This window comes from Cheilinus undulatus, linkage group 24 (genome assembly GCF_018320785.1).
Source record: "Cheilinus undulatus linkage group 24, ASM1832078v1, whole genome shotgun sequence".
NCBI lineage: Eukaryota > Metazoa > Chordata > Actinopteri > Labriformes > Labridae > Cheilinus > Cheilinus undulatus.
Genome location: NC_054888.1, coordinates 24,425,010 through 24,447,847, shown reverse-complemented (window position 1 = coordinate 24,447,847; position 22,838 = coordinate 24,425,010). Strand labels below are relative to the sequence as shown.

General features: G+C 38.0%; 1 long non-coding RNA gene across 1 annotated transcript; it reads left to right on the top strand.

Annotated features, from left to right (window-relative positions):
• The first annotated feature begins 4,634 nt into the window (after positions 1–4,634).
• On the top strand, positions 4,635–21,146 carry LOC121506410. The gene is made up of 4 exons (XR_005991647.1): positions 4,635–5,008; positions 5,105–5,184; positions 5,332–5,367; positions 20,560–21,146. It is a non-coding gene; the product is annotated as an uncharacterized LOC121506410 (long non-coding RNA).
• The last annotated feature ends 1,692 nt before the right edge of the window (positions 21,147–22,838 follow it).

Below are 22,838 nucleotides of genomic sequence, written 5' to 3'. Positions count from 1 at the left end.
TTATGATGCAGTGGACCGCTCTTACTCTCGGTTTGTTAATTTTCCTTAATTTAATGCTACCAGCAGTAACAAAGTAGATGTGGTTGTTCATTTTTAGTCCATGTGGTCCATCTACCTTTATCAAAGCATGCATTTTGACAGAAAAAGTACATGCATTCAATTAAAGTGAGCTTGTTCAGGGGCTGTAGGGACCAGTCATAACTTTGAGATAACATTACTAGCTATTTCTGATCCTCAAAGCCGTCCTTTACCTTCATGGAAAAAGGAAAGGAAAGGTATCGCAGAAAGAACTGACAGATGCTAACAGGATGAAGCTGCACTGGTGTCAATGGATGCTTTCTCCTTTTTAAGGTTCAATCAATTCAAATAGCATATAGACATTAAAATCTGCCAAATACATGAAAAAGGGCTACAATGTGGTGAAAATAGGTAAAAAAGAGGCAAATTAGGAAACAAATTGCGCCAAAAAGATGAAATGTGAAAAGAAAATTGCGAAAATTGACCAAAAAGTGGTGAAAAGTGGTTAAAAAGTGGCAAAAATTGGTTTATAGTGACATGATTGGGGATAAAGTGATGAAAAGAGTATACAGTGTGGCAATTATGCAGGAAAGAGGGTTATCATAGGCCAAAATTTGGTTAAAGGTGGAAGAAAAAGTGGTTAAAAGTAGGAAAATTGGCATAAAATGCTGTGAAAACCATTAGAAGTGGCAAAAATTGGTTTAAAATGACATGGATGGGGAGAAACTGTTGAAAAGGGGATACAATGTGGCAAAAACTGGTAAAGAGAGGCAAAGTGGGTAAAAGGAGTGCTGAAAAAGGCAAAAAAAAATGCAAAAAAGGACAAAAAAGTGGGGAAAACTGGTTTATAATGACATGGGTGGGGATAAAGTGGCAGGAAAAGTGGTGAAAAGCCGTTAAAAAGTGGCAAAATTTGTTTTGTAGTGACACTGGTGTGGAAAACTGATGAAAAAGGGCTACAATGTGGCAAAAAATGGTAAAAATAGGCAAATGGAAATAAAATGAAGTGGAAAGGCAAGAAAGTTGCAAAATGGACTAAAAAGTGTTGAAAAGCGGTCAAAAGTGGAAAAGATTGGTAAGAAGAGGCAAATTAAAGAAAGAAGAGCACAAAATAGATGAAACGTGCCAAACAAAAAACATGTAAAAATGGACTAATAAAAGGTGAAAAGCAGTTAAAAAGTGGCAAACATTGGTTAATAGTGACATGGACAGAGGAAAAGTGATAAATAGGGGAATAATGAGGTGAAAATGGGTAAAAAGATGAAATTAAGGAAAGGACTGTAGAAAAAAATAAACAGTGGCAAACAAAGTTTTCAGAATGGACTAAAGAGTGGTGAAAGTGAAAGAAATAAATATGTAAAACTCTAATGAACTGCATCTTAAATCAGTCTTATGATGCAGTGGTCCGTTCTTACTCTCGGTTTGTTAATTTTCCTTAATGCTACCAGCAGTAACAAAGTAGACGTGGTTGTTCATTTTTAGTCCATGTGGTCCATCTACCTTTATCAAAGCATGCATTTTGACAGAAAAAGTACATGCATTCAATTAAAGTGAGCTTGTTCGGGGGCTTTAGGGACCAGTCATAACTTTGAGATAACATTACTAGCTATTTCTGATCCTCAAAGCCGTCCTTTACCTTCATTGAAAAAGGAAAAGAAAGGTATCGCAGAAAGAACTGACAGATGCTAACAGGATGAAGCTGCACTGGTGTCAATGGATGCTTTCTCCTTTTTAAGGTTCAATCAATTCAAATAGCATATAGACAATAAAATCTGCCAAATGCAGATGTTAAACGAATGGTTTGTTTGGTTATTTACCCTATTTTGGTAATTATGTTATTGCATTTATCCTGAGACGTCTTTGTCATTGTCGTCTGATAGAATAAATGTATTCTGTTTTAATTGTCTTGTCTAGATTAAAATCATTAAAGTCTTAATTTTCCTAAGTGTCAATGGGTTTATCTTTCTTTTGTGTGCAGATAAATAAGAATAAATCATTCAAAAATGATTGTTTGTGTTGTTTATTGATGCATGAGGAGAAATAAGCTTGAATATGAAATATGAGTCATTAGCAGAATCATTAAAATGGCAGAAAAATGCATTTTTGTAAAGCAAAAGAGAGGAGGTTTCAACTTTGAACAAGTTGAAACTGAACAATTAAAGTCGGAAGGGATGGCAAGTGCCACATTCAGTTTACCCTCTACCCTAACAAGCATTCCGGGCTGACTAAGAAGCATCCCCACGGCATGATGCTGCCACCACCATGCTTCACAGTGGGGATGGGAACTGAACACCAGTGGATGTTAAGAGCCTTGGAAATGTTTGTGTCCATCCCCTGACTTATATTTTCAATAAACTTTTCTCTAAGTTGTTTTGAGTGTCTTTATGGTGTAATGGTAGCCATGAATACTGATTAACCAATAGGGCTATAACAGTATTTGTTTTCGCCCTGAACTGTCAGGGCTCGGCACACATAGTCACAGGATGAAAACGTCCAAAACCATTAAAAAAGGCAAGACTAGTAAGGTTGAGTAGGACCATAGAAATAGCCCCAAACACCTCAATTTTAGCTGATTTATATAAAAATGGTGGATTTCCTGTTGGAGGTAGAGTTTGGCTCCAGGAGACTTTTTTGTAGGTCTCTTTAAGCTGAATCTTCCCACCAAATTTCATAACTGTAGGTCCTTTTTTGGCCCCTGAACATGTGTTTTAAAAATGATAATGATAATGATAAACCCAAACAATTTTAATGGGGCTCTGGCAGGAAAATATGACCGTACTTACCCGCCAAGTGTGGCGGTAGTAAGTGTTTGCTAACCACTATAAAACCACATCTGAAGAAGGGTTTTATTTTTTATCAATGAACTGAACCTGTATGGAACCAGGGGCGGATCTAGCAATTTTGGGGCCCTAGGCGAACACGTGCATGGGAGCCCTTTCCCCCCCTTTTAAATTATTAACGAAAGTCCTACTCATAACTGGAAGTAAAACCAACCCAGAGGGACTGTTTTGCAATGAACAGAAAATGTCCAGGTGGATTTCTATCCATCCATCCATCCATCCATCTATTTTCTATACAGCTTATCCAGTTAGGGGTCCTGGGGGGGCTGGAGCCCATCCCAGCCATCCTTTGGCGAGAGGCCAGGTACACCCTGTACTAGTCACTGGTCAATCAGGGCTGACATTGAGGCTACGTTCACACTTCAGGCCTTAACACTCAATTCTGATCTTTTCTCATATCTCATTTTTTTTGTTTGCCTGTTCACACTGCAGTCAACTTCCAAAAGATCAGATACGTATCTGATTGAGAACCACATAACCTGAATCTGATTTGAAAAGATCAGATTCAATGTGACACGCACTGTCACACAGTCAGAAAACATTAAATACGAGTCACATGTGAGCAAAAACATCAGATTTAGGTCACTTTTGAATGCAGTGTGAACGTAGCTATAGAGACGGACAACCAGGCACGCTCACACTCGCACTTGCACTCACACCTACGGGCAATTTAGAGTCACCGATTAACCTTGGTGGTGGGAAGAAGCCAGAGAGAACCCACGCATGCACAGGGAGAACATGCAACCTTTGCACGGATGTAAATACAAAGTATAAAGTTACAAAAAATTCAAGTATTTATTTATTACAAATAAAAATTAAAACAATTATTTATCCAAAATTAAAATAGTTTATTTTAAGAAATTTATAACAATAAAAATGTTCTAATTTTTTTTTCTATTTTTGTCATCTTTTTTATTGATGTTTATTTGTCATATATCTTTGTAATATGTTTTATAAAATTGGCTTTATTTTAAAACTAGTTCATAAATTCAGTGTTGCCAACTCCTCAGTAAGAAAAGTAGCTATTGGCTGTCATAAAAGTCACCAGAACTCACTAAATGATGTCATTGCCTAATTTGCATAATTGTCCATATGCATTTAATTGCAATGGACGCTGTGGGAGACAGAAAAAATGTCATAAGTTAGACAAAGTGAGTAAAAAGACCCTAAACATGTGTAGAACTACAAATGAACTTGCTTCTGCAGATTCTTGTTTTTATAATGACACCATTTCACCCCTCCCCTTTATCTGGGCTTGAGACTCGCAAAAATGACTTGAGAGATACTCTGGCAGAGTTACATCAATTTTTATTTTTAGTTTTGTATTCTATTTATATTCTATTTTTCCTAGAAGTTTAGTTTTCTTACATTTGGTTTAGTGGTCCACTTAAAAGCCTACAACAAATCCCAGTGAAACATTTTCAACCATAACATTTAGGCCTGTAATATGTTTTTTCTTTTGTGTACAGTCTTCATTAACAATCTAAATGGACCGAAAAGAGCAATAGGAAAAACTGTCAAGGCGCCTTCACAGCGCGGTTAATCTGTAGTCTGGACATGGAGGGGTGATATTTATTTTTCTATGCTTTATACCAACATGATTTCACACTTTTAATAAGTGTTTCTATCCCCTTTAAACCCCTGACTGAGGTACAAACCAAACTTTTACAGCCCTCTTACCAGAGACTGGACCTTCCTGACACAGGTGTCTTTATCCTCCAATCACTGAGACACACTCAGGTGATCCTCAGTTCACTAATTGTGAGACTAGCAGCAGCGATTAGCAGAACCTCTGTTGAATTAGGTCAGTCACTGTAAAGGGTGTAAATATTCATGCAGTCATTTATTTTACATCACATATTTTTTGCATTACTTTGTCTTCACTTCAGCTTTGCAGAGATTTTCTTTTGTCAAAAAGCAAACATTTACAGTCCATATAAGCTGATATTCACTGAATGAAGACAAACAAACAAACAAACAAACAAAAAAACGTTTGTCCCATGAAAGTAAACATAACAGAAAAAGCCTGAGATGCTACTAGCAGCTAACATGCTATGAGGAGTTAGCATTAGCTGGCGGCTATGGATAAACCCGTCAACAAACAGGCCTTTACTCTGTCAAGATGGAGGGTGGATTAAGACTTCAAGAAAGTAAGTAATTTATTTATTTTGATATTTCTGTTTCTGTCGCTGTAGCTTTTGTTTTGCTAGCCTGTTCGGCTAACCGTCCTCAAATGGTCTTCACAGTTAACACCGCTGTTTGAGTTTACGACACGGACACTTCACCGCCTTCACAGGAGGGAAAGGAAGAGCAATGACTTTGTAAAGTAAGTCGAATCCTTCTCCTTTTTGTTTTTCTAGTTTACTAGTCTTCAGTTGTTAGCTTGTTTGGCTAACAGTCACAACAGGAGCACCTTACCATGAACTGTTTTGCTTGCTAGCTTGCTCGGCTAACCTCAGTGTGGTCTCAACAGGAGGAACATGGCAGTCTTTGTTGAGGACTTCAAAAAGTAAGTCAAGTTCATGTTATGGTCTCCTTTTCTGCCTCTCTGTCTTCTTGTTAGCAGCGTTGCTTCCATGCTAACTTCCTCTCCTTGTGTATTTAACTGCTGGCTGTGCTGTGCTTGATGATTTGGAGGTTTTTCTATGATTTGTGTGTGTTTTTTTTCCTGCTGTCTGGGCAGACAGTGAGACAGAGAGCCCGCCGAGGCTTTTGAAAAATTTCGACTTGTTTCCATCTTGCATTCAGCGGTTGTTTGGACACCTATCGGCTGTCTGTGTGGTTGTTTTTAGCCTCTGCTGGAAGTCGGCTTGCTGCTGGTTTGAGTCTCTTCTTGGCGAGTTTGTTTTTGTGGGACTGGAATGAGAGTCTGCTTTTACAGAGTTGAGGGTGTTTTAATTTAACCAGTGAGCTTGTTAACTGGCAGTTTCATCACCATAAATGCATTTTGCTGTCACCAGTTAACACGGTAGCTCACTGACACAAAACACCGACCTTCTTTGCATTTTTTGAGCTAACGGTTTCAGGTGTATGTCGTATATTTGATAGGTGTGCCTACATTTTGAGTTGAATAAGCAGCAAAATTCCTCAGCCATCACCAGCGTTGACATTTTAGGGATATTTCAAACCATTGGTGGGCAAATGGTGGTCCGGGGCCCACATGCGGCCCTTCAACTTGCTCAGTGCCGCCCTATTTTCAAATACCAATAAATAATAAAAGAAAAAAAGGGGACATAATCTGCCTTGAAAAAAGACATCAGGAACATTTCCCTTATAGTCTTTCACAACTGATATGAGGTCAGTCTTTTATTTAGTTTTGTCATTTGAGTTAAAAAAAAAAAGTTAAACTTGTTTTAAAACTCTTTTCGTTAATTAAACTTTTAGTTTTCTTTTTATATTTTTATATAGAATCTATTTTGATTTTTGATTTGTCTTTAAACAATAGAAATAAATGTAACTTCCTAGTTTATTTTTTTATTTTATTTGTATTTCATTTTTTAAATTCATTTTATTTAAACATTTATTTCTAGTCATTATTCCTTTTTTCATTTTTTTATTTCTTTGATTGGCTTAAACAATTAAAAGAAGTTTAGAATTTTTTTGATGTATTGATTTTTTTTTAACCAATTTTATTTAATTAGCATTTTTATATTGTCATTCAGTATAATTTATTTTAATTTTATTAGTATTTAAAAAGACTAACATTTATTAAGTTGATTTATTTTATTTTTGTAATTAATTTCTTTATTTTTCTAATTTATTTTACCTTTATTTTTCTTAAGTATTTTTTTTTTATTTAGTGTTTTAATTTAATTGAAACAATTGGCAAAGTTTTTGATTTTTTGTTATGTTTTCCACCTGTTTCCGTTTTATTTTATCTGCATCTAATTTATTTCAGTTCTCATTTATTCACTTTATTTTTAAATGTGTTTATTTTGTTTAAAAATACAAATAGATCAGATTATATACATTTTATTTTATTTATTTAATTTTTTGTAGCCTTTATTTTTTTAATTTTTCTTAATTTATGTTCATTTAAACTGTTTTCTATTTTTTTTACTTTGTTGTTTGATTCATTCTCTTCTACTCTGTTTTTCTTAAGTCAAATTTTATATATATTGTCATAAAAAAGTGTTTTTTTAAAAAAAAAGTAAAATATCAAGTAACTTGACTGCTTTCAAAAAGCAGATTTAAATTGATTTAATTCTGTTTCTTTTTGGATAACTGATTCTTTTTGCACTTGAGTCCAAAAACATAAATGTTGGTGAAATAAATTAACATGAAAGCAAAATATTCTTCCTGTTAGTTAATAATAAGCAATAACATATTTAAAATTAAGAATATACAACAATCTGTGACAATTTTTCCCTTTGGTATTGGATATAAATTTAATGTCACCCTCTTGGTAACCAACGTTGAATGTCCCTGTTTAAAGTACATCCATATTAGTTAGCCACTCTCTTTATTAAGATATTACCAGAAATTTTTTATATCTTCATTCATTCAATATACATTTTTTAAATTTTGTAAGTATTTAAATAGAAATACATTTATTAACTTTATTTTTTTTGTAATTTCTTTATTTCTATTTGATTTTATTTTTCTTTATTTTTCTTAAGTATTTATTGATTTAGTGTTGTGATTTAATTCAAAAAATTGGAAAAAGTATATTTGTTAAATTTTCATCCTGTTTCCATTTTATTTTATCTGCATTTAATTTATTTTAGTTTTCATTTATTCTCTATATTTTTTTAAATATTTTTTGTTAAAAAAGAAAAATTGATCAGATTATATACATTTTTTTTTGTTTTGTTTTGTTTTGTCTTCTGTAGCCTTTATTTAATTTTCCGTTATCTATTTTCATTTCAACTGTTTTTTATTTTTTTATGTAGTTGTTTGATTGACTCTCTTCTCTTCTGGTTTTCTTAATAAGATTTTTAAATAAATATTTTATTTTAAAAAAAACATATGTTTGAGTCATTGATTGTTAAATTACCAATGGACTTGGTTGAATTTGTTTAAATTTAGAATACACAGTGCATTTAGAAAGTATTCAGACCCCCTACATTTTTTTTTTCCAATTTTCTTATGTTCAGCCTGATGCTATGCTTTTAGTGAATATATATGTGTATATATATATATATATATATATATATATATATATATATATATATTTACTTTCATATAATTACAAAATTCTGTTTTCACTTAGTCATGATGGGGCACTGAGTTTAGATTAATGAGAATTTTTTTACTGTAGTGTCAGGCTAGAACATAAGAAATACAATAAAGTGAACAGGTCTGAATGCTTCCTGAATACACTGTATATTGCCAATTTCCTCACAAATTAACAATATGAATAAATATAATATTACTATTGCATGATTTTATGTCCGAGGTGTTGAATTCTGCAGCATGTAAAGAAAAATGGCTATGTCAAAACAGTGTCTGCTGTCTCTGCTGCAGTCTTTTCATCCGGCCCCATCCAGGTGGTCCCATACTGTCCCTCGTATTTCCAGCTCTGACTTTGTAGAGGCCAGTCCGTGTCTATCAGTGTTTAATCAGCTGTTTTTCACCCTGAATGTAAATTTCACTGCAGACTCGGATGAATGCAGAAATAAACTGTTCCCACTGGGGTGCTTTTTAGGAAGGAATGGTGTGGAGATTTTCACCATCTCTGCAGAAACAACAAAGCTAGTCGTGGCTGAAGACTTGTGCCCATTGCTGCTGTGTTTGAATGTCTTTGAGCTTCTCTTCAGCTGTTTGCTTTGGAGAGAAATGAACACAGCATTGAAAATCTACCTTCTTTTTTCCTGTCTAGCCTCACACCCTGCTGTGCTACCAAAGTTCACAGCCTGCGTTGCTGTGATGAGAAATGAAGAGGCAGAACTGAAGCTTTAAAGACCACTTGAGCCACATTTACTTTCTTTACTTGTTTCTCGGCTTCAACATGCAAACTTCTCACTTCAGTATGGAGTTTTCCATCTGAAGTCTAGTGCCTATGAAGAGTTTTCACCCCCTTTAGAGTGACCAACCTAATTGCACAGAGGCCCAGCCAACATTTCTGTGTAGCTTCTGCTCATTGTGTTGCTAGAAAATACATTTTCTCTTGTCGTACTTCTCTTGCAGACTGAATGAGATTGTCCTCCTATAATTATCCACATTCATTTTGCCCTCTACCTTTACAAGCCTTCCTGGGCCGGCTGCTAAGAAGCATCCCCACAGCATGATGCTGCCACCACTGTACTCCACAGTGGGGATGGTGTGTTTGGTGTCCTTCGTGTTGGTTTATCAGACCAGAGAGCTTTCTTCCACTTGAACGTGGAGTCTCCCACATGCCTTATACTTTTAGATAACCTTTTCTCTGAGTTGTTTGGAGTGTTCCTTTGTCTTCATAGTGTAATGGTAGCCAGGGATACTCATTACTGGACCTCTGTTGAATATGGTCAGTCACTTACTTTGTGGAAATTTGTTCTCACTTTGAACTAACATATATTTTTTGTCAAAAAATCCAATTGTATCTCCGATGATTGATTCACAAAATCAATAAAAGAGTGAAACATCCAAGGGGGGGTGAATACTTTTTGTAGGCACTTTAAAATGCTATGAGAACGCCCTTCACACGAGTCAAACATTGACTGATTAGTCTCTCTTTCTCATGTTTTCTAGCCTTCTTCCTGCTGTCTGAGTCTGACTGCCGGCTGCTGTCGTATATGATTGCATGCTTTGTTCTGCAGCGTATACTGCTCGCTGTGTCGTTACTGCCGTCTGCACGGTCAGAGAGAAATCCCGCCGATGCTTTGAAAACGGTAGGACTGATTTCTCCATCGGCGGTTGTTCAGCCAGCTGTCGACTGGGCGGGAGGCTGTCTGAAGGTCTGATGCTGTTGAGCTTCTTCAGGTGTGGTTGGCGCTGTTCAGTGGTGTTTTCTTGGACTACAAACTTCAGGTCTTTGAGAGTTTTAAAGTCATATAGCTGAGTTTCTTTTGTTGTTGTGGGCTTGAACTTTGATACTTGTGTATTATATTGCATTTTGAATGAAAAAGCAGGGAGATTTCACTGGTTTCTAGAGTTTCTAACATTCTCTGAGGGGTTAGCTTTGTGCAGAATAAATCTGCAGACAAATAATAGGAAGAGTTGACGTGGAAACTTCGTCATCATTTGTCTGCTTTGCTTCCTGATCTCAAACCCTGTCTTTGCTGCTGCCTGTGAATATTTTACTGCTGGCTGTGTTCTTGTTGATGTTTTGGAGGCTTTGTATGGATTGAATAGTGTTTTTTTTTTTGCTTTCTGCTTTGTTGATGCTGCTGTCTGGGTGTTCAGAAAGTCTACAGAGGCTGGGGAAATTTAGTTTTCAGTGGTTGTTCAGCCACTTGTTGGCCATTTATTTTTATTTTTTGTAGTCTGTGTTGGGCATCTTGTTAGGATTTGCTAATTTTTTAAGCTTGTGCTTAACGGCTGATGACTGTAAGTCATGGTAAAACACTTTAAATGAGAACATTTGTGTACGTCTGATAGGATGTACAGCGCCTATACAAAACATTCAGCCCCCAGGACCCACTTTGAAAAACATCAATTTTTATAGTTTTTATTGACAAAACCTTGATATTAAAGTTAGTAAAACAAATCTAATGTAGGTTCAGATGTGCTCAGTGATTGGGTATGCTTAAACGGCTAGTTGATGGCCACCGTTGGCTATGGCTACTGCTGGCTCCGCCCCTAGAACATCATTGGTGCTGCTATTTGCTGCTGTAATCCATTAGGGTGTTATAAATTACCCTATCTTTAATGTTTTAGTATAGTGTCTCAATTTAGTCCTTGAAAACAGCATTTAATCTTGTCAAAATGTTTGTTTACAGCAGTGGTTCCCAACCTTTTCCAACTCAGGGCCCACTTTTAAGTCTCAAAAATTTTTGCGGCCCACCTCCGACCCCATAAATACAGAGGCCATATAATGCTTTCTCAGAGCACTTTTTTAAATTTAAGATTGAACATAAAGGACTGAACTGAATACAGGAGAAACATGGAAGCTCCACAGTCGCTAACACAGCATCTGTAACAACACCTTCAGTATTACAGTTTTCAAGGAGCTGTCCACAAAATAACCTCCAGATAACAACAAAAGTTCCTATCTATCATTTGCTTGTCACATGTCTAATACTTGAAGGAAAAACAAAACAAATAATTTAAAGAATATTAGAACATTTTTAATATCCTTTTAATTGTAACTGAGTTTCAACATTTAAAACACTATTCTGTATATTTTTATTTTCATAAAATTACACCCCCCCATAAAAATCATACTATTTTGGAAATGATTTGGCGGCCCACTTGCAACACCTTCATGGCCCACCAGTGGGCCGTGGCCCACAGGTTGGGAATCACTGGCTTACAGCATTAGCATGGTAGCACTGCCTTGTGCTGAAAATAAGAAGAGTAATACAGCCGAGCACAAGCTTCATGCTCTATTGAAGGCCACATTTCATCTAATTTAAAGAATTTTGGAGGGGGCCTATCAAAAATGGGCGGTGGGCCACATTTGGCCCCCGGGCCATAGTTTGGACACACCTGATATATTGGTATGAAACTGTGATTTCCACCCCTACTTCCTGTTCTTGCTAAAACATCTACGTATGAACAACTACAACAGTGTTGTGGCGCTACTGTAAAAAATGAAATCAATGAAAAATGATCTGTTATTTACTGCAGCAAACCAAAAGTCTTAAGTTCAAAAATTGTTGTGAATTTTCCCAAAAATTCTACATTTTTTTTAACTTTAAAATTCATAAATATACAAAAAACTTTAATTTTTACAAAAATTTTAAAGCCAAAAATTTAGCTGTTGTTTTAGTTTAGCTTATTGTGAATTTTTTCCTTTACCCTGTTATTTTTTTACATTAAAATTCAGACATTTTTGAGTTTCTATTGTTAAATTTTCCAACTTTTTCAACTCAGAATTTTAAAGCTTTTTATGTTATATTCTTACTATTTTTTTCCTGTTTTTTTCAGTAAAGGTTTCTAGTGAATGTAAGACTTCATGATCTTCAAAATTTTGCCTTTTTTCTCACAAATTAACAGATCCTTGATTTTTTTTTTTTTTTTTTTTAATCTTTTAGGGTGACCCCAGTTCAATATTGTACGATGTTTTGGTTGGTTTTTCATTAAAATAAATGCACATCTAATTTTGACAATAACAGAGCAGACAGAGATCTTTTGTGTCTGCCCCTTCGAGTGCCCGGAGCCCAGGTTGGGAACCGCGGTTTTACCCTTTCACTGATTTTATAAATCAATCACAGTTGATATTATTTGTCTTTTTCACAAAATAAAAGAAACTCTGTAATGTCAAAGTGAAGAAATTGAGTTGCTTGGAGTGTTCCTTTGTCTTCATGGTGTAATGGTTGCCAGGAACACTGATTAAGGAGTGACTGGACCTTTCAGACACAGGAGTGAGCCCGAGTTTTTAATTTAATTGTCACTCCTTTGTAGAAATCTGTTCAATAATGGGCGTGAATGCTTTTTAAAGGTGCTGTATCACATCTGCTCCTGTCCAGTGCCATCCTGTTTGCCGTTCTCCACCCCTGCACCCCCCTTTTCTGTCCTTTCACAGCAGAACCGTCCCACTAATGGCTTTTTGAACCCCAGAAACCCGAAGCTCTCTCTCTGTTGACATTGAGCATGACTTGCGGCACACTGTTAAACTCAAACGGCAGTCTCCTCTTGATGGTCGCTCATCCTGGTTGCCTTTTTGACTCTCGCTGAGGGCTGCGAGCCAATAACCGCCTGACCTTGGGGCGGATATCTCGTCAATGGAAGCCGTTGGGATGGTTGCATGGAACTGCGTGAATCACGAGCGCTTTGATGAGTCCTTGAATGACCTGCGAACACTGGCTCATTCACTGACGCCCGTGGGCTGAGTTTGCTTTTGTTTTTCAGAAACCTAATGAGAGCGACGTTCTTGACAGTCTTTTTCAAGTCACCTCAGATGAATGTACTTCAGAATGTTTTGTTCTAAGCGGCAGTGCATCTTCATTAACATAACACCAGTTTTCTGAAAGTCGGTGTTTATTTCCAGTGTCTTCTACATCCGCCTGTGCTGGTTGACATAAAGGAGAAGCCGTAGCAAAGACGATGTAAACGGTTAAAAGTCGATCTGAATGAATGAAACACATATCAATAGGCTCATTTCCATAATTAGTGTTAGAGTGATTCATTCAAACCTCGCTGAAGATAGGTGCATATGTGGAGTCATTGTGAACAAGGACGCATGTCTAACAGAGGAAAAAAGGAGGAAATACACAGCTTTGATTTAAGGTCAAACCTGGAGGATACACATTTCACAGTATGTGTCATACATTTAATTAAAGATGTGGATTAGTACAAGAAATAACCCCGCTTTCAGCTGTTTTAGTTCCTTTTACTGTTACAAATACAGAATATTTTTATTCAGGACACAAATTCACTGAGGAGATGTTCGTGTCTGGATTAAACAACAAACACTGCACCATATTGCTGTTTTGCTTTTTTTTTTAGCTACTTTTTTAGCTACTTTTCACCACTTGTTTCTGCCTTTTTTTGACTTTTAACCCATTTTTGTCACTTTTAACTGCTTCTATCCATTGTTACTTTTCATTTTTGCATTTTTTTTAGCAATTTGTTTCCCACTTTCATTACATTTTGCCATTTTTCAACTGCTTTTCACCATTTTTACTGCCCATTTTGTTGCCACTTTTCCTGTCGTAACCCATATTTGCTGCTATTTCCCTTATTTGCCACTTGTTGCCAATTTTTAAACCGTATTTCACCATTTTCACTATCCATTTTAGCAACTTTGAGCTTTTTTCCAACCTTAATCCTATTTTTGCCATTTTTAATCGCTTTTCACCATTTTTTTCTGCCCATTATTGTTGCAACCTTTTCCTGTCTCAACCTGTTGCTGCTTTATCCCTTTTTTGCATCTTTTAATGTATATTTGCCACTCTTTAACCGCCTTTCACCACTTTATTCTGCCAGTGTTTGCCACTTTCAACCCATTTTACAACTTTTTTCTGCTTTTTGCCATCCGAACCTCCCATTCTGCCATTTTTTAACCACTTTTCACCATTTTCACTGTCCATTTTTGCAAGTTTTAGCATTTTCCCCAACTTTGATCCTATTTTTTGCCATTTCTAACCACTCTTCACCATTTTTTACTGCCAATTTTTATTGCTGCTTTTTCCTGTCGAACCTACATTTGCTGCTTTTCCTTTTTGCCACTTTTAACAAATATTTGCCACTCTTTTACAGCTTTTCACCACTTTATTATGCCAGTGTTTACTGCTTTCAAACAGTTTTTGCCACTTGTTCTGCTTTTCACCATCCCAACAGCCCATTCTGCCCCTTTTTACTTCTTTTTAACCACTTTTCACCATTTTTACGGTCCACTTTGATAGTTTTAGCATTTTTTCCCCACTTTGATCCTATTTTTGCCATTTTTAACTGCTTTTCACCATTTCTACTGCCCATGCTTTTGCCACTTTTTCCTGTCGTAACCCAAAGTTGCTACTTTATCCCATTTTTCCACTGTTGGTTTCTTTTAAACCCTTTTTGACTATTTTGCTTTATTTTGCAGTTGTTTCTGACAGGCCCCTCACTGACTATCCACCTGAGACGCCATGTCTTTCAGGATGGAAGTGACGCAATTTGCCGGTACAACTGGATGCTAATTTCTGATTACCTTCAAACTTGGGGCACAACTACGGATGTATTATTTTCTGTTTTGTGCACATTGAGTTGAATATAGTGTGACATGCTGTTTTTGTTTGGTTAAAGACCAGCTGTACCGTTGCATTCTGGGTCATCTGTACAGGTTTAGTGTGCATTCAGGGAGGCCTGCATGTAAGTAGTTGAAGTCATTATTGGACAACTTAACAAGAGCCTGAACCAGGAGCTGTTTTTGCAAGCTTTGTCATGCAGGCTATGATCCTCCTGATGTTCAACAGACGAACTGACATGAGCGAGAAATCATCAGGATTTTGGATAATTCCTGATGGTTTCTTGTGTTGTTTTCAGTGCTTTTACTTTAAAAACTTGAAGTAGAACTTGCATTTAAATTCAAAGATCTTTGGAGAAGACTCGCCTTGTTTTGGCTTTATTTCATGGACAGAGGAGCAGCCAACGTTTTCTTTATTATCTAGTGAATATGCAGTCATATCAGCTTTTATTTGCATTTATAGATCACAGAGTTTAGCTAGGTATGATCCAGTCAGGCTTCTTTTAACCTGGATCTCGTTTACATGAATGTTTTGCTCTGCAATCCCCAGCATGTTAACTTGTTGTGCTTTCAGTCTCTAAACCCCTTTCCAAAGAGCCACATGATAGCAGACTGCACTCATACTATCTAATCATTGTAGTTAATAACACACTGGCTGATATGAGCATATCACATATGAACTTAAATGCCGTCTGATGCACATGAAAGTGAGATTTCCATTTGATTGTGCTAATCAAAACATCCTCATGCTATTAAAGAATGGCAGCGGGCTTTTATTCCTGCAGAGCACGCTCTGATTTACTGTTGATTATATTTTAGCATCATGTTGTCACTGGTGTGGATGTTGTTATTCAAGAAAACATGATCACTGTTTGCATGGCATGTTCCATGCATGTGAGAGTCATGCAATCTTAAACCATCCTCTCTAGATGACTGCTTATATCCTTTCTAACCCTTAGTGGCACATTAGCTGCAGGCGGTGAGCTTTGTTTGGGTTTATTCTTTGTTTATTGCCTAATATATCAAAGCCTGAATGGCTACTGAATAAAGTGGGGTATTTTTACTGTTAACTCAGCCTATTAGAGGATATGAGGCACTTTAAAAACAGTCATCTTGTTATATAGCTCCATGTGTTTGTATTTTTATTACCAATTCTGTCAATTGATATAAAAAATCTGATCAATTACCTGCTTTGTGATTAGATAACCACTTGCATATATTGTGTATAATGAACATATTTGAACAAGTTACCCCTACTCTATTTATAACCAGTATAGAAAGTATTAACAGCAGATAGGGCAGCAGTAAATTTCTGCATGAATTAATATTGATATCATGCTGATAGTATCGTGCCTCCAAAATTCAAACCACTTTATTTCCAGATTAAACCTGCATGCGTGGTGGTTATTTTGGGTCTGAATCTCAAAATTTTGTGTTACAAGCATGCACATTGACAGTCCTGTACATTATTGGTTCTCAACTGGTGGGTTTGGACACAAAAGGGCTGCAAGTTGTGGCTAGTAAAACAGTTAGGAAACACTTAACATGAAGCCTACGACCATAACACATTAAACACATTATAGACTAGAAAAGCACTCCGAGAGCACAGACCTCCGCCATTAGCCCTATCTCCCAATAGTAAAGAATCCTTTAAAAAATCTTCAGTATGACCCAAACTTTGTGATGGGAGTAACATTTGCTCCCTATCTTTGCATCATCATTTACAAGATTTACCACTTTTATCCCCTTTTATTCCCTAAAACTAATGTGTACATTTTATTTTTTTATTTACATTATCACATGCACACCTTAAGTTTAATCTGAAGGAGAGCCAGTCCATATTGTCCTCCTTTTGATACAGCCATACTTCTATCCATAATCCAATCCATCATTGTTTCTTTTTTTGTTTTTTTTCCTAGCAAAAGACTGCTACAATCACATAGAGCACTTCTGTTGCAGAGTGATTGACACTCTTTGGCCCGCCCTCCGACAACCTATGAACTCACACTCAGTCGTGGAGACAGTGGTGACGTCTTGGTCAGGCTGTCGGCCAAGACGGGACAAGATTTTGGTCGTATAGTCTGACATGGTGCCATCTTGAACGACCAAAAGAATCGTGTAGTCTGAGCCGGCCTTTAGCCGTACTTCTCTTGCAGACAGAAAACGATGGTCCTCCAGGATTTGCTGCGTTCATTTTATCCTCTACCTTTGCAAGCCTTCCAGGGCCAGCTGCTGAGAGGCATCCCCACAGCATGATGCTGCCACCACCGTGCTTCACAGTGAGGATGGTGTGTTTGTGGTGATATGTTGTATTTTGCGTCTTGTCTGATGGCTAGAAAGCTCGATTTTGGTCTCATGAGACCCCTGACATATACTCTTCAGCAACATTTACTCTGACTTGCTTGGAGTGTGCCTTTGTCTACATGGTGTAATGGTAGCCATGTATGCAGATTATCCAGTGACTGGATTATGACATAAATAGCAGTAAAGACTGTGTAATGTTATGGCTGATGGAGACAGTAGGAAAGAGTGAGTCTTCCTCTTCGCTCCAGCTCTGACTCTTTCTAAAGACCATCAAAGCAAAGCAGCCCTCTTTCCTTTTTCCTGTCTTTCCTAATGGTCACTTCCACCTCTAATATGATGTAAAAACATGCATTTTCCCCTCACCTTCAGTGATAAACGTGCAGATCAAGCACACACTGCACAGCACCAGACTAGATTAGAACATGATGGACGCTGCGTGACGCCTGTCGCTTTGTTTTCTCTCCATATCTCTGAGGTTGCATCATGTTGGGTGGGCATACTTTTAACCCATCTTCTCATCTCAGCATTGAAGTTTTGCCTTATTAAACACACTGAAGACTTATCTGCTGTGAACATGTATTAGCAATAATTACTTTTGGCTATAATTTCAATCAACTCTATGGATGTTTAAACTCTGTAAATCCTGCCTTATCTCCTCGCCTCTTTTAGAAAACTGTTGTTCCCAAGACGATGAAATCTCCCTCTCTGTTCGATTTGTCATCCGCCTACCTCCAGCATATGCTAAACTAATTAACCGAGGTGTGAATTACCTATTAACTCTGCAGGTATCCGTCAGGTTATCGCAAATAAAGGTAATTTAGTGAGGGCTGAGCCTGGAACAGCTGTCAGCTTTGTTGATTCTGCCTCAGGGTGCATCATTCCAAGCATATCTGCAGCACTTTTCTCAGGCTGGGGGAAAAACTCCTTCATTAGGCGCACTTGGTTAATCAAAGCTGTTCAGATTTGGGTGCACACCAATGAAGCCCCGTGGGACTGCCAAAGTCCTGGTCCTCGTTCAAGTAAACTGGGTTAATTTGATCAAAAGTGATCCAAATCTGAGCTCAGTGAAAAAAAGAAGCATCAAAATGAGAGGGAGAGTGTTGGGACTGGCTGATTTTGATATCACATCCTCTCCTCTGCAGAGTAACTTGTTATCTTTGAGCACACCCTCCCACCAGCATTATTTATCAAGGTGACTATTGACTGGAACAAGACACCTTCCATCCTTAGATCCTGCACTTCTGTTGCAGTTTGCATGCATGCATGTTGACTTTTATTTTGAAGGAACTCTAGCATTAGCTGCTCCTCAAGAATAATGGAGCTATGGTTAAAACAGCAAACATTTTAATAATCTGTGACAGCAGATCGGTTTGAAATATGTCAGGAGGAAGTTTCAGTCAGGCTGTAGTGTAACAGGAAGAAGCTTTGTTTTTTGTAATCATGGTGAAAATTTGGGACATTTCCGGGGATTGCACAGGCCTCTTAAAACGGGGACTGTCCCTGGAAATCGGGGTCGTCCTCTCACCCAAGTCTTGGTGCCTGAGCACTGGCTACTCGTAGGCAGTTACTGTCTTTAAACCATGTCCTTGTAGCTTTCATGACAGTTTTCCTCCAGGATATTTTTCCACATTCATTTTACCCTCTGCCTTTGCAAGACTTCCAGGGCCTGCTGCTGAGAAGCATCCCCACAGCATGACGCTGCCACTACAGTGCTTTACAGTAGAGATGATGCATTTGTGGTGATGTGCAGAGTTTGGCGTCTTGTCTTTTGCTCCATTTTGGTCACATCAGACCAAAGAACGCACTTCCTCTTGACCATGGAGTCTCCCACAGTCCTTTTGGTGAACTCTAGTCCAGACTGAATCTGAGTTTTCTCCAACAGTGTCTTTCTCTTTGCCACTCTCCCATAAAGCTCTGACTGGTGAAGAACCCGGCCAACAGTTGTTGTCTGCAGAGTCTCTCCCATCTCAGCTGAAGCTTGGAACTCCTTCAGAGTAGTCATAGGTGTCTCTGTGGACTCTCTCACTAGTCCAGGACTGGGATGGCCTGGTCTAGGTAGATTTACACATGACATATTCCTTAATTTCTTCATGATGGATTTGACTGAACTCTGGGGGCATGGAAGTAGTGTTAGTTGTTCTTCTTTTCTTGGAGTGTTCTTTTGTCTTCATGGTGTAATGATAGCCAGGAATACTCAATTAACATACTGATATACACATTGATCATTAGTGTCCAAAAAGCAGAAACAGGACACGAGTCCATCCACTGACTTATACTTTTCAATAACTTCATTGATTTTCTTGGAGTGTTCTTTTGGCTTCATGGTGTAATGGCAGCCAGGAATACTGAATTAACACCCTGATACTTTGTGTCAAAACAGCAGAAACAAAGCAAACGTCCATCCCCTGACTAATACTTTTCAGTGACTTTTCTCTGATTTTCATGGAGTGTTCTTTTGTCTTCATGGTGTTATGGTAGCCAGGAATACTGTTGATCTTATTCACTATTAGTGCCAAAAAACAGCAGAAACAGGGCAAAAGTCAATCCTTTGAGTTATACTTTTCAATTGCCTTGGCTTTGATTTGCTTAGTGTTCTTTTGGCTTCATGGTGTAATGGTAGCGAGGAATAATCAAATGACGTGCTGATTATTAGTGTAAAAAAAAAAAAAAAAGGAAAGAAAGAGGGCATAAGTCCATCCCGACTCATACTTTTCAATGACTTTTCTCTGATTTTCTTGGCATGTTCTTTTTTTTTCATGATGAAATGGTAGCCAGGAATAGGATTAACCAATGACACAGATGTTTTTATGCTACAGTCACTTCAGACGAACCCCCTGCACTCAGGCACTTGTAGGCATTGTAAAAAAATATCCATAATACAAAAAAAAGGTCATTATTTATTACAAATCAGGAATTTTTATTTTTTGTGTGCCATTTTTCACACAATAACCCAACTATTCATTGTTTCAGTGATTGAATATGTATATTTTTTAAGGGCCAATATTTTTGGCTGCTTGTTTCCCCTTATTAACATAAAAAATACACATTGTAGTCACTGAACACTTTTAAACCTGGATGTAATCTTTGCTGCACATATGTGGATTGCATCTTAAGGCCCGAGGCCATCGCCTCCCGCCGTCTGATGCTTAAGTGCTCATACCAACATGTTCCTCTTGGAACCTCCAAATTTCAGCCCACTCTCCACTTCACCCTCCACATCTCCTGTCTGTCCTCAGAGTTAAAAAGAAACCAGCAGGTTGCAGGTCCTTCTCCTATAATGCCCTCTCCTTCTGAAATAACCTCCCTGCTGTCTTCACACAGTCTGACTCGGTAGCCTTTAAAGCCAAACTATAACGCTGGCCTTATCTTCCACTTAGTTGCTTATTCTTTGATTACTTGGGGCCTTTTACTTGCACTTCTCTGGGAGGTCAAGCTCAATCTCAGAGAATCTAATGCTCAGGCAAAGACGCCTGCACTGCTCAAAGGAACACTGTGCACTCAGTGAAAAGCCAAGCTTCTCTTTGACACTGTGTTTGTTGTCCCACAAGCATGTGAGCATCCAGGCTGTGTCTACCTCTGCCTCTGCCTCGCTCTCTCTGTCCCTGTTTTGCTCCTTGTCCTCTCTCTTACTCAGGTTTTTCTCTGCAGGACCACCAGCCGTCCTGGGGCCGCTCTGTCTCCGTCTCTCTCTTGGATGCCAGTGCTTCATTCCAGATGTTTTGGATCTGGATCTCAGTCCTCCAGGAGATTCAGTCCTTGTCTCTCTCTCCCTCTGTGTCTGTTTCCTCTCTGCCATCTGTGAGGATTGTTGGCCTGAGCCTTGCCTCTTGTATGTTTGTGTAGTCTGTCCTTTTGCAGGATTGTTCCCCTCTCCCAGGATATGAATTCTGTGTTTATTTCACACTGATACAGCACAGCAAAAAAGGCTCTTTTTTTAAACCTACAATTTTATGCAACACTGTGTAACATTAACGCACATCATCAACCCATTGTTGCACAGATTACAAACAGCTCTGCTGCAATTTTCAGCTAATGTGCTGCAGACAATGCTCAATAATATAAATTATGGACTTGAAGCACACTGGGCTAGACACTCTACCTAATAAAATTCTTTATAAACCTTTAAAAAGCAATTTCCTCTCCTTTCATGCTTTGAAAATAAAATGCCTTCATATCAATTCATGTCAGAAAAAAGTGCCAAACTCATGAATTCTATCTGATGTCTTTATTTTGAATAACAGATCCCTGCTCTGCTGTTTGTTTAAAAAGGGCTGTCCAACAATGGATCCTTCATTTGCAATAACCACATTTTCAATTGTGTTTTTAATTCAATTCTCATGCTCTTCAAGATACAAATTTCAATTCAAATTGAGAGAATAAAGCAAAGAAATTCTGAGCTCTGCTGTTTGCAGATGATGTGCTTCTGTTGGCTTCCACAGCTGGGACGTCCAGCCTGTTCTAAGAAACAACTCTTTAATGTGAGCCACTGTAGCTAGCTCCGTTTGAGTGCCAGTTTCCTTCCTCCATCCCTTGTCGGTATTTAACCAACATCTCTCCCAGATGAATGTGGATATATGAAAACCATCTGTTGGGGGTGTCAACAGGCGGATTGGGGCAGCATCGGCAGTACTGCTGGTGTTGTGCCGGACCGTTGTGGTGGAGCGAGAACCAAACCGAAAGGCAAAGCTCTCGATTTAGCGGTCGATCTACCTCCCAACCCTCACGTATGGTCATGAATTCTGGGTAATGACTAAAAAAATGAGGTTACAAGCGGCCGAAATGAGTTTCCTCTTGGGGTGTCTTGGCGCAGCGAGGCCTTGGTGATATGGCCTAAAAATCATATCACGATATTTTTCTTGCATTTGATGATAACGGTATTATATCTAGGTATTACAAAATTTAAAAGAGATAATGCTTTTTTATCTAAATTCAAGTGTTATTAACCCCCCTATCCCGTTAAAACAAGCCTTTGATGGCATACTCAATTTATCTCTAAATATAGGAACACAGGAAACATGTTTTTTTTTAAGTCTCTCTATGTTTACTTCTAACTGCGCTCCAAGTTTCACATTTCATCTCTAACCTGATGAGGTATGTTAAGCTGCTAATGACTTGATCACGTTTCCTAGTGAAGGCGTTCACAATAAAAGCATTTCAGAAAAACAACAGCCGCAAACTTTTATTTTGAAGAGCTTGATGGAAGTATTGTGTTTAGCATTGAGTTAGCTTAGCTTTGGCTGCCGTACCGGAGAATACGGCTAGTTTATTCAGGATGCCTCCTGGCCACTTCTCTATGGAGGTGTTCTGAGCATGCCCGGCTGGGATGAGACCTCGGGGAAGATCCAGAAATCTCTGGAGGGATTACGTATCTTGTCTGGTCTGGGAACACCTTGGGATCCCCCAGCAGGAGTTGGAAAGTGTCGCTGGGGAAAGGGACGTCTGGGTGGGCTTACTTAGCCTGGTACCTGCGCGGATAAGTGGATGAAGATGTGAGATGGCTTTGATAAACTTCAGTTCAGATCAAAATGACCAAGTATGCAAATATTTCCAGACATAAGCTGTCAAAAACAAAGACAAAGACATCATGCCATTTCCACTAACATAGTCAGAATCTTTGCATAGTAAGTTAAAAATGACTCATTTGGACAAAAGTGTCCCAAATTGTTCTCGTTGAGGTCCAAGTGTTTGTCGATGACAGACATGAAAACATTCTCAAAATGTTTTGAAAGAGGTATTTCAGACATTTTCTTTGATATTTTGATAAAAATGGGTTGACTAACTGACACACTGACAATTTTTGCTATCTTGGTGATACCTCTTAGTCTAGTAGTGTTCCTTCCATGGTTCCAGCAAGTTAAAAGTCTTCTGGCATCAAGATTAGGCTTTAGGATGAGAGCAGGGCCTGTATCATCCTTCTAGTGGTGGGA